Source organism: Rhipicephalus microplus, chromosome 6 (genome assembly GCF_043290135.1).
Source record: "Rhipicephalus microplus isolate Deutch F79 chromosome 6, USDA_Rmic, whole genome shotgun sequence".
NCBI classification, from domain to species: Eukaryota; Metazoa; Arthropoda; class Arachnida; order Ixodida; family Ixodidae; genus Rhipicephalus; species Rhipicephalus microplus.
In genome coordinates, this window is record NC_134705.1 from 85,465,278 (window position 1) to 85,483,717 (window position 18,440).

Sequence of the window (18,440 nt, forward strand, 5' to 3'; positions counted from 1 at the left end):
TTCGGAGGAAAGCTAGAAGTGTGTATACGATGTGTATGCATGTGCGATGTGTATGTATGTATGTGTGTAGAAGTGTGTATGTATGTGCCAAGCTATTTCCGCTTTTCGAATTCACCCGTTTCGCAACGAAAAATAAAAAAGCCTCTAGAAAATGGGGTTTGGTTGGTGTTTCTGTTTACAGTTGCAGTGGCAAGCGAAGGCATTTTTATTTCACATCTTCACGCGGCGTCTGAACCTGAAGACGCGTGCTCTCGCCACGTCTACGCATCTACACTATTCCCCATCACAAATTAAAATCGCAAAGAACGCCACACGACCCACTCCGCACACACCTGCTGTACGGTGGAGCGGCAAAGCCCCGATGTGCTTTTCCTATGTCCACTGACCTTTGGGGTTTGACGTCCCAAAACCACCATATGATTATGGGAAAATTTCGACCACCTGGGGTTCTTTCACGTGCACCCTAATCTGAGCACAGGGAAATGCAGCCGCCGCGGCCGGGATTCGATCCCACCACCTGCGGGTCAGCAGCCGAGTACCTTACGGCCATCAGACCACCACGGCGGGCATCGCCTTGTTGATCAAACACTTCATTTCTGAACACCATCTCATACCAGCTCATCCACCGTTGGCTCTCGTTAATTACAACGAACATCCTCGCACGCTCACCTCAATGGAATTGCCAGTTGCTGGAAGTTCCAAGAAAATTGCGCACTAGACGTACGGACGCACCACGCACGTACCTGAAGCGACGTGGACCCCAGGACGCGTGAGATCACGCCCCGGGCGCGCTTTGCCTCCGTACCCACTCGTCACTCCTCACAGCTTCACTAAGCCGAGTATGTAGAAGTCGAAGAAGCAGAACAACAAACCAGCCAATCCCCCACAGTGGGTGTGAGCCACAAGTGAAGGTCAACAAAAACAAGCAACACCAGCGAGCGCAGTGACGAAGCTATCGTAATGGGGCGAAATAATCCACGAATATGGCTGCACGTTGACGCACGGTCGCATTTGTGCAACCACCCGTGTCTCCCGAAGACCGTCTGTCGCGAGTCTTCGACGAAAAGCGCAGGCGAGTACTTCTCCACTGATTTCCGCGACCACTTGACGACCGCCTTCGGCCGCCTCATGTCCGTCCGGCACGATCGACGGAGCGCCGCACCAGCGCCTCGTACACGCCACCATAGCACTCCTACCCCTCGGAATCAGCAAAACTTTGACTCGGACGTTTTCGACCACGACAGACAGAACCTGCCGGCCCGTTGAACGCTTGAACGACATCGCAGCGGCAAGTCGCACACTCACGTTCCGTCACCCTCTGCCACATGATCCTTCATTCACCGGCTTCACAACCCACGCGGTAGACGTTTCGCACGCATTCCCGGGTCTGCCTTTCACGGCAGGACCTTCGTCGACCTCGGTGCGGTGTTCCGCCACGTCGGAACTTGCAAGGCATATGTTGAGCGTGCTGAAGCAGCCAAAGGCACCACCTTTTTGCCGATGATTGTGGGCGTCGTTGCAGAGGCGTTGCTTGGGCAGCCGGCGTAGAAGCCATGTTGGATGGGTGACGTATTCACATTTTGCGCAGTCATTTTTTTTTTTTTTTTTCCTTCCAGACTTTGGTGCTCGAGTTGGACATGTACACTATGCATCAGTTTTTAAAACAAGTGCTGTAGCATCCCTCGCGACATGGCTGATAATGTTCGCCGGCAAGCATTTGGTGTGACGTCATGGGCGCATAGAGAGTACGCATGCAAGCAAGCACGCGTGGCTTCGACCTCTGGGAAAAAGAAGGTTTCAGTTTTAACATGTTTGTAAGCGAAACTAGAAACTTCAAGCGGACTGGGGATAAAAGCAATGCCGTGAAGCCAGCGCTGCCGCTGTCGGTGCACAATGCTGGTTGTGCATGGGTGGACGTCGGAATTGCTTTGCTACTGTTTGCCCGGCTTTTGGCCAGAACTAAGTACGAGGTGTGAAAGAATGGATTTTAATTACGTGCTAATGAATTGCATCGCTTCTCGGCCTTTTGGCTAAGATCAAAGTGTCGAGTTAGCTGTCTCTACGAGTCCTCGCGCGAGTCCCGGGGTCACGTCACGTCGGCGTCGGCCCCCGGGCCCTCTCGGAGTCGAGTTCCAAAGCCAGTGCAAGCCCTTCGCCGCCGCCGCCTCGTGCACGCGGCTGCCACCCTTGGGTTTCGGGCCTTCCCGCCCGGAGACCCTCTACATGCCAGGTCAAGCCAGGCCCCCGGTCCGCCCCTGCTGCCCCGGAGCTCCTAGCTGCGACCCCTGCCACCACCAGACCTTAAGCGGCCCCCGCCTCGGCTGAGCCGCCGCATACCAGTGTGCAGCTCGTCTGCACGTCACGAGTCGTCCCAGAGCCTCGCCCCCCCCGGCAGCTTGCGGGATCCGCCTACCAGCATGGCCATGCCATTTGAGCTCCCGGTAAGGGAGAATTGTTTTATGTTCTCGGCGCCCGAGGGCGACGTTTCTGTTGACGATTTGATTGACGCGGTCGAAAGAACCGCCGGTGACGACAGTGTGTTTGTGCTCCAGCACATGGGGGGAGCAAAATTCCTAGTGTGCACGCGGAACGCCAGTCAGGCGACGAGGCTAATGGTGGCAGAGGGGTTCGAAGTTAACAGCGTGAAGGTGCCGGTAGAGGCAGTCGGGCCGCCGGTGACGTACGTGAACGTCTACCGTTATCCGGCTTTCCTGCCCGACGAGGTCCTCAGTAACGCTTTAGCCCAGTTTGGCAAGGTTAAGAGCATCTCCTTTGCCACCTTACCCTCTCGCCAGACTAAGTTGAACGGGGTCAGGTTAGTTAAGATAGAAATGAGCCGCCCCGTTCCTAACTTTTTGACAATCGCTGGGCACAGAGTAATGTGCGAATACCGGGGGATGCGGCGCGTGTGCGCGCGCTGTGGCGAGTCTGGGCATATGGCAACCGCGTGTACCACCGCCTATTGTAAACGATGTAGCTCTTTCGGCCACGAGACGGAGGGTTGTAGTGCAGAATGTAAGCGCTGCGGTGGTCAGCACGGTACCGCGGAGTGCTTCCGCAGGCGCTCTTACGCGTCGGCAGCCCGCGGTTTCCCTTCCTTGCCTGACCGCGCTACAGCCCCTTCCCAGTTACGCAGCCCCGCTTCACCAAGGGCAGTTGGCTCCTCCTCGCGCCTGCAGGTGCTCTCGCCCAAGTCGTCATCCCCCACGACTACGAAGGGCCCCCTTTCTGAGGAGCGCGATACGAGCTCTGACCAGGTCACAGACAGCGGCGGAACTACCACCTTGACCGCAACGGTGGAGGAGACGCGGATGAAGGCTTCTACCGCGCCCGCCTCATCCTCCGACACGGAATCGAGCGATTTTGAAACCGTGTCGACTCCATCGTCACCCCTCGCGTCACCCGCACACCCGCTGGGCGAGGTTGTTTGCCAAAGTTTGCCTGTTGCACCGGAAGCGTCGCCCGATGCCCCTGTGCTGGATGCGGCAAGTTCCCCCGACCCGAAAGCACCCGCGAACGCGCTGGCCCCAGTGACCCCCGAGGACCTGAAACCCCAAGCCCAAGACCCCGCCCGGGACGAGGTACCCATAGTAAGCCGCGGGTTTTACATGCTTCCCGGCGATCGAGACGGCGACAGGACCACCCTTCTCCCTCCCTCCGTTCCCTCAGCGCTACGCCCAAATACGACGGCGGACCAACCGGCACCCGGCCGCGAGCAGCGAACCCGCTCGCGCTCCCGAAGGCGGAAAGACGACGTTGAGACCGCTCGCCACAGGACTCCTAGCAAGGAGCCAAGGCAGCGCCGACCCGGGCCTGAAGGGCGGAGCAGCGACAGCGATGCTCCCCCGCACGCAAAAGCGAAGAAGCTCGACACAAACAGCGCCGGCAAAGGGGAGCCCCCCCCCAAACCTGCTGGCCCCCAACATTGAGTATGCGCCCGATCTCTGCCCTCGCCGGCTGCGTAGCTTCCCTCTCCTCACCCGCTCTCTCGCAGCCTCCTCCTTTCTTTCGGCGCCGTATGTTTCCCCCTCTCCGTAGCGCCGGCGCGCGCTGCTTCCTCCTTCCCCCCTCCGCACTCCGTCTGTCGTTACGTCACGCTAGCCGATGACGCCACTGCGATTTGCAACTTGGAAGGTTCGCGGGTTTCGCAACCGAGTCAAGCAAAGCGCTGTGGTGTCGTTCGCCAAGAACCAGGGCATCGACCTTCTGTTCGTGCAGGAAGCCAACTTTAGGACCCCTCTCGACGTGACCCTTTTCCGTCGTAACTGTCAGGTCGAAGGGTTTTTTTCCCTGACGAATGCCAAGGCGTGTGGCGTCGGCGTGATTTTCGTCTCGGGCCGTTACCGGGAAAAGGCGCATTGCGTGTTCGGAGCAGACGGACGAACCCTCCTACTCGACTTATTTATCGACGGGAGGAAGTTTCGATTCACTAACGTCTACGCACCCGTCACGCGCTCGGACACCAATCGGTTCTTCCGGGACCTGCACGCTTACCTTCTCGAGCCCCTTCCCCACGTGGTCCTCGGCGACTTTAACTGCGTCGTCGACACCACGAGGGATGTAAGGGGCCCGGGGCGCGGTGGCTCATCCTACCACGCCAAGGAGCTCACCAAGATTCTACGACACCTCATGCTCACGGACGCCTGGGTCCACCACCACGGTGATGACTTTGTACCAACCCGCACGTCAAGACACACAGAGAGCCGGCTAGACCGCATTTATGTCCCAGACATGCTGCTTCCCCTTGTCATCTCGTGCGAGGTCCTCGCTCTGCCGAACACCCTGGTGAAGTCATCGGACCACGCCCCAGTGGTAGTAACCGTGAAAGCGAAGCCGGGTGCCCGGCGGCGCGACGCAGCCTGGCGCCTCGACCCCGTGATCTTGCAAGACGATGAGTGCGTCGCGCGCATTAGGTCTCGGCTGGAAAGCTCGCTCCTGGCTTCCCCCTGCGCATCCCCGGCCGATTGGGACGACCTGAAGGCGACGTGGCGGGAACTCCTGCAGCAGGAGGGTAGCGCACGGAAGAAGCGTTTAACAGCAAGACTGAATGAGATCCTACGCAGAATCCGGATTATCCAAAGTGCTGACGCTCTCACGACTTGCACTCGCGACTACTTGGACTCACTCATGGTCCAACACGACAGGCTGCTCAGTGCGACCGCCAAGGGAACCCGAGCGGCGCGAGCCGTCCCGGGCGATCCGTCGGACGCGGACTTGCGCGAGGTCAGTGGGAACGGGTCGCTGCGCATCTCGGAAGTGTTGCGCCCCGACGGCACACTTACTTCAGACCCGGTAGAGATCGAGGCCACATTTCGCGACCACTTCAAGGTGGCCTTTAGCGAACCCGACCCGAGCGAAGTGCAGCCCGACCCCGCCCTCGACAAGGCCTTATTCAAGAACCTCCGACGCCTCGAAGTCGACGAATGCGAGACCCTATGCGCTCCCGCTTCACTCGACGAACTCCGCCAGGCAATCAGGTCAATGTCGCCCAACTCGGCGCCAGGCATCGATGGCCTGACAGCGGGGTTCTACATGACCTTTTTTGACGTCCTTGGCGCCCCCCTTCTGCATATCGTCAACCTGGTACTGGGGGAGCGTGCAAAGCCGGCCTCCTTCGGTGCGGGACGGATCGTCCTGATCCTTAAAGACGGTGCGCCCCCGAACGACCCGTCATCTTGGCGCCCGATCACCCTACTTAATGTAGATTATAAGATCGTGGCGGCCATAGTAAACAACAGAACGAAGGTTTTCCTGCCGGACTTGATCGCTCCGCACCAGTCCTGCGCTGTCCCTGGCCGCTCTATGTACACCAACCTAACGTTGACCAGGGATGTGTTCGAGTATGCCTCCTACAAGCGAGTCGCTGGGGCCTTCCTCTCCCTGGACCAGGCTAAGGCCTTTGACAGGGTGAGGCACTCCTACCTGCTTGGAACGCTGGCCGAGTTTGGTTTCCCGGAAGAGTTCGTCGCGGTCATCGCGCTCCTTTACCAGGACCTGCAGTGCTGCGTAGCTGTGAACGGTGCCACGACCGACTCTTTCCCGTACACAAGAGGTATCAGGCAGGGGTGCCCGTTAGGCCCGACCCTTTTCGTCCTTTCCATCGAGCCACTCATAACATCTGTGGCCAGCGACGAACGCATCAGGGGCCTGCCACTAACGGGCCTGGAGGAGTTGAAGATCCTGGCCTTCGCGGACGACCTCTCACTCTTTCTAAGAGATGCACGCAGTCTCGTTCGCTTCCGCCAGGTATTCAGCACCTATGCCGCCGCATCGGGAGCAAGGCTAAACGAAGCCAAGAGTAAGGCCTTGCTCTTTGGCCCTTTTCCGGCTGAGGCTATTGGGACGATCGAGGCTGTCTCTGCTGTGAAAGTCCTGGGAGTGCTATTCACCTGCGAGGGTGTGGCGGCATCCACCTGGCGTAGAGTGATAGACAGGGCCCACCTACTTATTGAACGCGCCAAGCTCTCCGACCTTACCCTGCGTGACAAAGCCGTAGCGGTGAAGACCAGCATCTGCGCCCTCGCCTCCCACGTTAGCCGAGTGACCACCATGCCCACCAGAATTGCGAACCACCTCAACCAGCTCATAACAGCTTTTATGTGGGATGGCAACCCCCCGCCAGTCAAGCGCCACCTTCTGCAGCTCGCACCGAGCGAGGGAGGACTTGGCCTCCCCCATGTCCAGACCACGAGCAAGATCCTCGCCTTGAAGACCGCCCGTGCGCTAGCGCAGAAGAGCGACTATGCGGGCAGGGGTTTACTCCTCTACTGGAGCAGCGCGGGCAACGACTGGCTTGAAGCGGGTGGCCACTCCGGACCCTTTGCCGAGTCGCCCTCCCCCTTTTATAGGGTGGCGGCAGCGACTATGCGTATGCTCGCAAAGGAGGTCCCTGGATGCGAGATCGAGTCCGACCCGCCAGCCAGACTGGTCGAGACACTCACGGCCCACCAGCTCGACGAAGACGACAAGCGACGTGCCAGGCGAGCGATGCGAGAAATCGCCACGTTCAGTCGAGACACCCCCCGCGAGGTCCAAGACTTCCTTTGGAAACGGGCGTGGAACGTCCTCCCCACGAGGCAAAGGTTACACCATTTCGGTATCGTTCCCGACGCCCGCTGCCCGAACTGCCGAGAGACAGAAACACAAGACCACGCGCTCCTAAACTGCCCTGCTGCGAGACCCGTATGGCGCATGATTGCGCAGTGCTTCGGCATCCGCCCTCCGCCAAACCACAGACGCAACAAGGGCACCTTCGCGCGAGTGGTCTTCGCCCTCACTCTCTTTGTGATATGGCAGCGCCGTTCGCTAGCAGAAGCGAGGAGGAAGCCCGTTAGAGCCGCGTACCCCACAGTGAGCCGAATCAAGCGATTGGTGTGGGCGCACCTCTCGGAGGAGTTGGAGGCTAGTGGCGAGGAATCCTTCCTCCGGCGCTGGCACACCAGATTTTTCTTCCTGCGCAATGGTAAATTAGTGTCCCCCCTAATCCCCTATTAACTACCCCCCCCAACTCTGTAACCAAGCGGGGCCACCCCCCCCCCCCCTTATAGCACAAACACAGACATGTAGCCCTTCCCTCGGTCGTAGTTACACTGATATTAAGGCGTGCTCCATGCACGAGGTTTCTTCTGGCCCCCCCCTGTTAACCGCCCCCCCCCCCCGTAGTGTTTATGTTTGTTTGCGGGAGTGCCGCTTATCTTTGTATAAAGTTTCCTTTCGGCATGTAAATACGTAATAGATCATGTGCTTTCATTTCACTGTATCCATTGTTTATGTAAATAGGTTTTTGTATATTATATGATTTACTGTACAATACAGCTGTGTTCTTCTTGTGCCCAAATTGGGTCAAGTGCTGTTTTGAGTGTCATTACAGCCGAATTCCTGGCTGAGTATTTGTAAATATTTCTGTTCTGTTGCCGAATGTGTTGAGAGTCTAAATAAACTTCTCTTTGTTGTAGTATCTGTTCTTATCAGCTTAATATCTGATACGGATCCTATTTGGATCCAAGATATTAAACTTATTTTTGTGATGCGGCGGAGTGCTTGAAGCTTGCTTCACCTCCGCCACGGGTTGGCCCGGTATTGCACTACCTCCGGGATCGGCCCACTCACCCCCTGCGGGGTGAGTTCGACAATAAATTCAATGATAGAAGGAGTGTTCGGATTTACCCATGATACCGGGGTAAACGGCGTGGGTGCGTCGAGTGTCCGAGACGGTGGCGGCACGCCGCCCCGGCTGACGCGGTATTCGCGGGCAGGGAGTGCGCTAGCTGTGTTTGCACTTACGATTGCTCTGGGAAAATAAATGTTTCCGTGTGTATTTCATATATGGAGGGTCTCTTTTATTTTGTTATGTTCACACGTACATACTCAAGTTTCTTATTTTTTTTAACATTCCTACTCATATCAATAAAACTATTGAGGAAATTATCATTACTGTTTCGGAGGAAAGCTAGAAGTGTGTATACGATGTGTATGCATGTGCGATGTGTATGTATGTATGTGTGTAGAAGTGTGTATGTATGTGCCAAGCTATTTCCGCTTTTCGAATTCACCCGTTTCGCAACGAAAAATAAAAAAGCCTCTAGAAAATGGGGTTTGGTTGGTGTTTCTGTTTACAGTTGCAGTGGCAAGCGAAGGCATTTTTATTTCACATCTTCACGCGGCGTCTGAACCTGAAGACGCGTGCTCTCGCCACGTCTACGCATCTACACTATTCCCCATCACAAATTAAAATCGCAAAGAACGCCACACGACCCACTCCGCACACACCTGCTGTACGGTGGAGCGGCAAAGCCCCGATGTGCTTTTCCTATGTCCACTGACCTTTGGGGTTTGACGTCCCAAAACCACCATATGATTATGGGAAAATTTCGACCACCTGGGGTTCTTTCACGTGCACCCTAATCTGAGCACAGGGAAATGCAGCCGCCGCGGCCGGGATTCGATCCCACCACCTGCGGGTCAGCAGCCGAGTACCTTACGGCCATCAGACCACCACGGCGGGCATCGCCTTGTTGATCAAACACTTCATTTCTGAACACCATCTCATACCAGCTCATCCACCGTTGGCTCTCGTTAATTACAACGAACATCCTCGCACGCTCACCTCAATGGAATTGCCAGTTGCTGGAAGTTCCAAGAAAATTGCGCACTAGACGTACGGACGCACCACGCACGTACCTGAAGCGACGTGGACCCCAGGACGCGTGAGATCACGCCCCGGGCGCGCTTTGCCTCCGTACCCACTCGTCACTCCTCACAGCTTCACTAAGCCGAGTATGTAGAAGTCGAAGAAGCAGAACAACAAACCAGCCAATCCCCCACAGTGGGTGTGAGCCACAAGTGAAGGTCAACAAAAACAAGCAACACCAGCGAGCGCAGTGACGAAGCTATCGTAATGGGGCGAAATAATCCACGAATATGGCTGCACGTTGACGCACGGTCGCATTTGTGCAACCACCCGTGTCTCCCGAAGACCGTCTGTCGCGAGTCTTCGACGAAAAGCGCAGGCGAGTACTTCTCCACTGATTTCCGCGACCACTTGACGACCGCCTTCGGCCGCCTCATGTCCGTCCGGCACGATCGACGGAGCGCCGCACCAGCGCCTCGTACACGCCACCATAGCACTCCTACCCCTCGGAATCAGCAAAACTTTGACTCGGACGTTTTCGACCACGACAGACAGAACCTGCCGGCCCGTTGAACGCTTGAACGACATCGCAGCGGCAAGTCGCACACTCACGTTCCGTCACCCTCTGCCACATGATCCTTCATTCACCGGCTTCACAACCCACGCGGTAGACGTTTCGCACGCATTCCCGGGTCTGCCTTTCACGGCAGGACCTTCGTCGACCTCGGTGCGGTGTTCCGCCACGTCGGAACTTGCAAGGCATATGTTGAGCGTGCTGAAGCAGCCAAAGGCACCACCTTTTTGCCGATGATTGTGGGCGTCGTTGCAGAGGCGTTGCTTGGGCAGCCGGCGTAGAAGCCATGTTGGATGGGTGACGTATTCACATTTTGCGCAGTCATTTTTTTTTTTTTTTCCTTCCAGACTTTGGTGCTCGAGTTGGACATGTACACTATGCATCAGTTTTTAAAACAAGTGCTGTAGCATCCCTCGCGACATGGCTGATAATGTTCGCCGGCAAGCATTTGGTGTGACGTCATGGGCGCATAGAGAGTACGCATGCAAGCAAGCACGCGTGGCTTCGACCTCTGGGAAAAAGAAGGTTTCAGTTTTAACATGTTTGTAAGCGAAACTAGAAACTTCAAGCGGACTGGGGATAAAAGCAATGCCGTGAAGCCAGCGCTGCCGCTGTCGGTGCACAATGCTGGTTGTGCATGGGTGGACGTCGGAATTGCTTTGCTACTGTTTGCCCGGCTTTTGGCCAGAACTAAGTACGAGGTGTGAAAGAATGGATTTTAATTACGTGCTAATGAATTGCATCGCTTCTCGGCCTTTTGGCTAAGATCAAAGTGTCGAGTTAGCTGTCTCTACGAGTTCTCGCGCGAGTCCCGGGGTCACGTCACGTCGGCGTCGGCCCCCGGGCCCTCTCGGAGTCGAGTTCCAAAGCCAGTGCAAGCCCTTCGCCGCCGCCGCCTCGTGCACGCGGCTGCCACCCTTGGGTTTCGGGCCTTCCCGCCCGGAGACCCTCTACATGCCAGGTCAAGCCAGGCCCCCGGTCCGCCCCTGCTGCCCCGGAGCTCCTAGCTGCGACCCCTGCCACCACCAGACCTTAAGCGGCCCCCGCCTCGGCTGAGCCGCCGCATACCAGTGTGCAGCTCGTCTGCACGTCACGAGTCGTCCCAGAGCCTCGCCCCCCCCGGCAGCTTGCGGGATCCGCCTACCAGCATGGCCATGCCATTTGAGCTCCCGGTAAGGGAGAATTGTTTTATGTTCTCGGCGCCCGAGGGCGACGTCTCTGTTGACGATTTGATTGACGCGGTCGAAAGAACCGCCGGTGACGACAGTGTGTTTGTGCTCCAGCACATGGGGGGAGCAAAATTCCTAGTGTGCACGCGGAACGCCAGTCAGGCGACGAGGCTAATGGTGGCAGAGGGGTTTGAAGTTAACAGCGTGAAGGTGCCGGTAGAGGCAGTCGGGCCGCCGGTGACGTACGTGAACGTCTACCGTTATCCGGCTTTCCTGCCCGACGAGGTCCTCAGTAACGCTTTAGCCCAGTTTGGCAAGGTTAAGAGCATCTCCTTTGCCACCTTACCCTCTCGCCAGACTAAGTTGAACGGGGTCAGGTTAGTTAAGATAGAAATGAGCCGCCCCGTTCCTAACTTTTTGACAATCGCTGGGCACAGAGTAATGTGCGAATACCGGGGGATGCGGCGCGTGTGCGCGCGCTGTGGCGAGTCTGGGCATATGGCAACCGCGTGTACCACCGCCTATTGTAAACGATGTAGCTCTTTCGGCCACGAGACGGAGGGTTGTAGTGCAGAATGTAAGCGCTGCGGTGGTCAGCACGGTACCGCGGAGTGCTTCCGCAGGCGCTCCTACGCGTCGGCAGCCCGCGGTTTCCCTTCCTTGCCTGACCGCGCTACAGCCCCTTCCCAGTTACGCAGCCCCGCTTCACCAAGGGCAGTTGGCTCCTCCTCGCGCCTGCAGGTGCTCTCGCCCAAGTCGTCATCCCGCACGACTACGAAGGGCCCCCTTTCTGAGGAGCGCGATACGAGCTCTGACCAGGTCACAGACAGCGGCGGAACTACCACCTTGACCGCAACGGTGGAGGAGACGCGGATGAAGGCTTCTACCGCGCCCGCCTCATCCTCCGACACGGAATCGAGCGATTTTGAAACCGTGTCGACTCCATCGTCACCCCTCGCGTCACCCGCACACCCGCTGGGCGAGGTTGTTTGCCAAAGTTTGCCTGTTGCACCGGAAGCGTCGCCCGATGCCCCTGTGCTGGATGCGGCAAGTTCCCCCGACCCGAAAGCACCCGCGAACGCGCTGGCCCCAGTGACCTCCGAGGACCTGAAACCCCAAGCCCAAGACCCCGCCCGGGACGAGGTACCCATAGTAAGCCGCGGGTTTTACATGCTTCCCGGCGATCGTGACGGCGACAGGACCACCCTTCTCCCTCCCTCCGTTCCCTCAGCGCTACGCCCAAATACGACGGCGGACCAATCGGCACCCGGCCGCGAGCAGCGAACCCGCTCGCGCTCCCGAAGGCGGAAAGACGACGTTGAGACCGCCCGCCACAGGACTCCTAGCAAGGAGCCAAGGCAGCGCCGACCCGGGCCTGAAGGGCGGAGCAGCGACAGCGATGCTCCCCCGCACGCAAAAGCGAAGAAGCTCGACACAAACAGCGCCGGCAAAGGGGACCCCCCCCCCAAACCTGCTGGCCCCCAACATTGAGTATGCGCCCGATCTCTGCCCTCGCCGGCTGCGTAGCTTCCCTCTCCTCACCCGCTCTCTCGCAGCCTCCTCCTTTCCTTCGGCGCCGTATGTTTCCCCCTCTCCGTAGCGCCGGCGCGCGCTGCTTCCTCCTTTCCCCCTCCGCACTCCGTCTGTCGTTACGTCACGCTAGCCGATGACGCCACTGCGATTTGCAACTTGGAACGTTCGCGGGTTTCGCAACCGAGTCAAGCAAAGCGCTGTGGTGTCGTTCGCCAAGAACCAGGGCATCGACCTTCTGTTCGTGCAGGAAGCCAACTTTAGGACCCCTCTCGACGTGACCCTTTTCCGTCGTAACTGTCAGGTCGAAGGGTTTTTTTCCCTGACGAATGCCAAGGCGTGTGGCGTCGGCGTGATTTTCGTCTCGGGCCGTTACCGGGAAAAGGCGCATTGCGTGTTCGGAGCAGACGGACGAACCCTCCTACTCGACTTATTTATCGACGGGAGGAAGTTTCGATTCACTAACGTCTACGCACCCGTCACGCGTTCGGACACCAATCGGTTCTTCCGGGACCTGCACGCCTACCTTCTCGAGCCCCTTCCCCACGTGGTCCTCGGCGACTTTAACTGCGTCGTCGACACCACGAGGGATGTAAGAGGCCCGGGGCGCGGTGGCTCATCCTACCACGCCAAGGAGCTCACCAAGATTCTACGACACCTCATGCTCACGGACGCCTGGGTCCACCACCACGGTGATGACTTTGTACCAACCCGCACGTCAAGACACACAGAGAGCCGGCTAGACCGCATTTATGTTCCAGACATGCTGCTTCCCCTTGTCATCTCGTGCGAGGTCCTCGCTCTGCCGAACACCCTGGTGAAGTCATCGGACCACGCCCCAGTGGTAGTAACCGTGAAAGCGAAGCCGGGTGCCCGGCGGCGTGACGCAGCCTGGCGCCTCGACCCCGTGATCTTGCAAGACGATGAGTGCGTCGCGCGCATTAGGTCTCGGCTGGAAAGTTCGCTCCTGACTTCCCCCTGCGCATCCCCGGCCGATTGGGACGACCTGAAGGCGACGTGGCGGGAACTCCTGCAGCAGGAGGGTAGCGCACGGAAGAAGCGTTTAACAGCAAGACTGAATGAGATCCTACGCAGAATCAGGATTATCCAAAGTGCTGACGCTCTCACGACTTGCACTCGCGACTACTTGGACTCACTCATGGTCCAACACGACAGGCTGCTCAGTGCGACCGCCAAGGGAACCCGAGCGGCGCGAGCCGTCCCGGGCGATCCGTCGGACGCGGACTTGCGCGAGGTCAGTGGGAACGGGTCGCTGCGCATCTCGGAAGTGTTGCGCCCCGACGGCACACTTACTTCAGACCCGGTAGAGATCGAGGCCACATTTCGCGACCACTTCAAGGTGGCCTTTAGCGAACCCGACCCGAGCGAAGTGCAGCCCGACCCCGCCCTCGACAAGGCCTTATTCAAGAACCTCCGACGCCTCGAAGTCGACGAATGCGAGACCCTATGCGCTCCCGCTTCACTCGACGAACTCCGCCAGGCAATCAGGTCAATGTCGCCCAACTCGGCGCCAGGCATCGATGGCCTGACAGCGGGGTTCTACATGACCTTTTTTGACGTCCTTGGCGCCCCCCTTCTGCATATCGTCAACCTGGTACTGGGGGAGCGTGCAAAGCCGGCCTCCTTCGGTGCGGGACGGATCGTCCTGATCCTTAAAGACGGTGCGCCCCCGAACGACCCGTCATCTTGGCGCCCGATCACCCTACTTAATGTAGATTATAAGATCGTGGCGGCCATAGTAAACAACAGAACGAAGGTTTTCCTGCCGGACTTGATCGCTCCGCACCAGTCCTGCGCTGTCCCTGGCCGCTCTATGTACACCAACCTAACGTTGACCAGGGATGTGTTCGAGTATGCCTCCTACAAGCGAGTCGCTGGGGCCTTCCTCTCCCTGGACCAGGCTAAGGCCTTTGACAGGGTGAGGCACTCCTACCTGCTTGGAACGCTGGCCGAGTTTGGTTTCCCGGAAGAGTTCGTCGCGGTCATCGCGCTCCTTTACCAGGACCTGCAGTGCTGCGTAGCTGTGAACGGTGCCACGACCGACTCTTTCCCGTACACAAGAGGTATCAGGCAGGGGTGCCCGTTAGGCCCGACCCTCTTCGTCCTTTCCATCGAGCCACTCATAACATCTGTGGCCAGCGACGAACGCATCAGGGGCCTGCCACTAACGGGCCTGGAGGAGTTGAAGATCCTGGCCTTCGCGGACGACCTCTCACTCTTTCTAAGAGATGCACGCAGTCTCGTTCGCTTCCGCCAGGTATTCAGCACCTATGCCGCCGCATCGGGAGCAAGGCTAAACGAAGCCAAGAGTAAGGCCTTGCTCTTTGGCCCTTTTCCGGCTGAGGCTATTGGGACGATCGAGGCTGTCTCTGCTGTGAAAGTCCTGGGAGTGCTATTCACCTGCGAGGGTGTGGCGGCATCCACCTGGCGTAGAGTGATAGACAGGGCCCACCTACTTATTGAACGCGCCAAGCTCTCCGACCTTACCCTGCGTGACAAAGCCGTAGCGGTGAAGACCAGCATCTGCGCCCTCGCCTCCCACGTTAGCCGAGTGACCACCATGCCCACCAGAATTGCGAACCACCTCAACCAGCTCATAACAGCTTTTATGTGGGATGGCAACCCCCCGCCAGTCAAGCGCCACCTTCTGCAGCTCGCACCGAGCGAGGGAGGACTTGGCCTCCCCCATGTCCAGACCACGAGCAAGATCCTCGCCTTGAAGACCGCCCGTGCGCTAGCGCAGAAGAGCGACTATGCGGGCAGGGGTTTACTCCTCTACTGGAGCAGCGCGGGCAACGACTGGCTTGAAGCGGGAGGTCACTCCGGACCCTTTGCCGAGTCGCCCTCCCCCTTTTATAGGGTGGCGGCAGCGACTATGCGTATGCTCGCAAAGGAGGTCCCTGGATGCGAGATCGAGTCCGACCCGCCAGCCAGACTGGTCGAGACACTCACGGCCCACCAGCTCGACGAAGACGACAAGCGACGTGCCAGGCGAGCGATGCGAGAAATCGCCACGTTCAGTCGAGACACCCCCCGTGAGGTCCAAGACTTCCTTTGGAAACGGGCGTGGAACGTCCTCCCCACGAGGCAAAGGTTACACCATTTCGGCATCGTTCCCGACGCCCGCTGCCCGAACTGCCGAGAGACAGAAACACAAGACCACGCGCTCCTAAACTGCCCTGCTGCGAGACCCGTATGGCGCATGATTGCGCAGTGCTTCGGCATCCGCCCTCCGCCAAACCACAGACGCAACAAGGGCACCTTCGCGCGAGTGGTCTTTGCCCTCACTCTCTTTGTGATATGGCAGCGCCGTTCGCTAGCAGAAGCGAGGAGGAAGCCCGTTAGAGCCGCGTACCCCACAGTGAGCCGAATCAAGCGATTGGTGTGGGCGCACCTCTCGGAGGAGTTGGAGGCTAGTGGCGAGGAATCCTTCCTCCGGCGCTGGCACACCAGATTTTTCTTCTTGCGCAATGGTAAATTAGTGTCCCCCCTAATCCCCTATTAACTACCCCCCAACTCTGTAACCAAGCGGGGCCACCCCCCCCCCCCTTATAGCACAAGCACAGACATGTAGCCCTTCCCTCAGTCGTAGTTACACTGATATTAAGGCGTGCTCCATGCACGAGGTTTCTTCTGGCCCCCCTGTTAACCGCCCCCCCCCCCCGTAGTGTTTATGTTTGTTTGCGGGAGTGCCGCTTATCTTTGTATAAAGTTTCTTTTCGGCATGTAAATACGTAATAGATCATGTGCTTTCATTTCGCTGTATCCATTGTTTATGTAAATAGGTTTTTGTATATTATATGATTTACTGTACAATACAGCTGTGTTCTTCTTGTGGCCAAATTGGGTCAAGTGCTGTTTTGAGTGTCATTACAGCCGAATTCCTGGCTGAGTATTTGTAAATATTTCTGTTCTGTTGCCGAATGTGTTGAGAGTCTAAATAAACTTCTCTTTGTTGTAGTATCTGTTCTTATCAGCTTAATATCTGATACGGATCCTATTTGGATCCAAGATATTAAACTTATTTTTGTGATGCGGCGGAGTGCTTGAAGCTTGCTTCACCTCCGCCACGGGTTGGCCCGGTATTGCACTACCTCCGGGATCGGCCCACTCACCCCCTGCGGGGTGAGTTCGACAATAAATTCAATGATAGAAGGAGTGTTCGGATTTACCCATGATACCGGGGTAAACGGCGTGGGTGCGTCGAGTGTCCGAGACGGTGGCGGCACGCCGCCCCGGCTGACGCGGTATTCGCGGGCAGGGAGTGCGCTAGCTGTGTTTGCACTTACGATTGCTCTGGGAAAATAAATGTTTCCGTGTGTATTTCATATATGGAGGGTCTCTTTTATTTTGTTATGTTCACACGTACATACTCAAGTTTCTTATTTTTTTTAACATTCCTACTCATATCAATAAAACTATTGAGGAAATTATCATTACTGTTTCGGAGGAAAGCTAGAAGTGTGTATACGATGTGTATGCATGTGCGATGTGTATGTATGTATGTGTGTAGAAGTGTGTATGTATGTGCCAAGCTATTTCCGCTTTTCGAATTCACCCGTTTCGCAACGAAAAATAAAAAAGCCTCTAGAAAATGGGGTTTGGTTGGTGTTTCTGTTTACAGTTGCAGTGGCAAGCGAAGGCATTTTTATTTCACATCTTCACGCGGCGTCTGAACCTGAAGACGCGTGCTCTCGCCACGTCTACGCATCTACACTATTCCCCATCACAAATTAAAATCGCAAAGAACGCCACACGACCCACTCCGCACACACCTGCTGTACGGTGGAGCGGCAAAGCCCCGATGTGCTTTTCCTATGTCCACTGACCTTTGGGGTTTGACGTCCCAAAACCACCATATGATTATGGGAAAATTTCGACCACCTGGGGTTCTTTCACGTGCACCCTAATCTGAGCACAGGGAAATGCAGCCGCCGCGGCCGGGATTCGATCCCACCACCTGCGGGTCAGCAGCCGAGTACCTTACGGCCATCAGACCACCACGGCGGGCATCGCCTTGTTGATCAAACACTTCATTTCTGAACACCATCTCATACCAGCTCATCCACCGTTGGCTCTCGTTAATTACAACGAACATCCTCGCACGCTCACCTCAATGGAATTGCCAGTTGCTGGAAGTTCCAAGAAAATTGCGCACTAGACGTACGGACGCACCACGCACGTACCTGAAGCGACGTGGACCCCAGGACGCGTGAGATCACGCCCCGGGCGCGCTTTGCCTCCGTACCCACTCGTCACTCCTCACAGCTTCACTAAGCCGAGTATGTAGAAGTCGAAGAAGCAGAACAACAAACCAGCCAATCCCCCACAGTGGGTGTGAGCCACAAGTGAAGGTCAACAAAAACAAGCAACACCAGCGAGCGCAGTGACGAAGCTATCGTAATGGGGCGAAATAATCCACGAATATGGCTGCACGTTGACGCACGGTCGCATTTGTGCAACCACCCGTGTCTCCCGAAGACCGTCTGTCGCGAGTCTTCGACGAAAAGCGCAGGCGAGTACTTCTCCACTGATTTCCGCGACCACTTGACGACCGCCTTCGGCCGCCTCATGTCCGTCCGGCACGATCGACGGAGCGCCGCACCAGCGCCTCGTACACGCCACCATAGCACTCCTACCCCTCGGAATCAGCAAAACTTTGACTCGGACGTTTTCGACCACGACAGACAGAACCTGCCGGCCCGTTGAACGCTTGAACGACATCGCAGCGGCAAGTCGCACACTCACGTTCCGTCACCCTCTGCCACATGATCCTTCATTCACCGGCTTCACAACCCACGCGGTAGACGTTTCGCACGCATTCCCGGGTCTGCCTTTCACGGCAGGACCTTCGTCGACCTCGGTGCGGTGTTCCGCCACGTCGGAACTTGCAAGGCATATGTTGAGCGTGCTGAAGCAGCCAAAGGCACCACCTTTTTGCCGATGATTGTGGGCGTCGTTGCAGAGGCGTTGCTTGGGCAGCCGGCGTAGAAGCCATGTTGGATGGGTGACGTAT

The 18,440-nt window shown here is 57.2% G+C and overlaps 1 protein-coding gene and 2 pseudogenes across 1 annotated transcript in view; all 3 read left to right on the forward strand.

The window, feature by feature from the left end:
* Positions 1 to 18,440, forward strand: part of LOC119168652 (uncharacterized) — a 293,472-nt gene that overhangs the window by 4,908 nt on the left and 270,124 nt on the right. The window lies entirely within an intron of this gene.
* Positions 7,939 to 8,110, forward strand: LOC142766225 (U2 spliceosomal RNA; annotated as a pseudogene).
* On the forward strand, positions 16,369 to 16,540 carry LOC142766226 (U2 spliceosomal RNA; annotated as a pseudogene).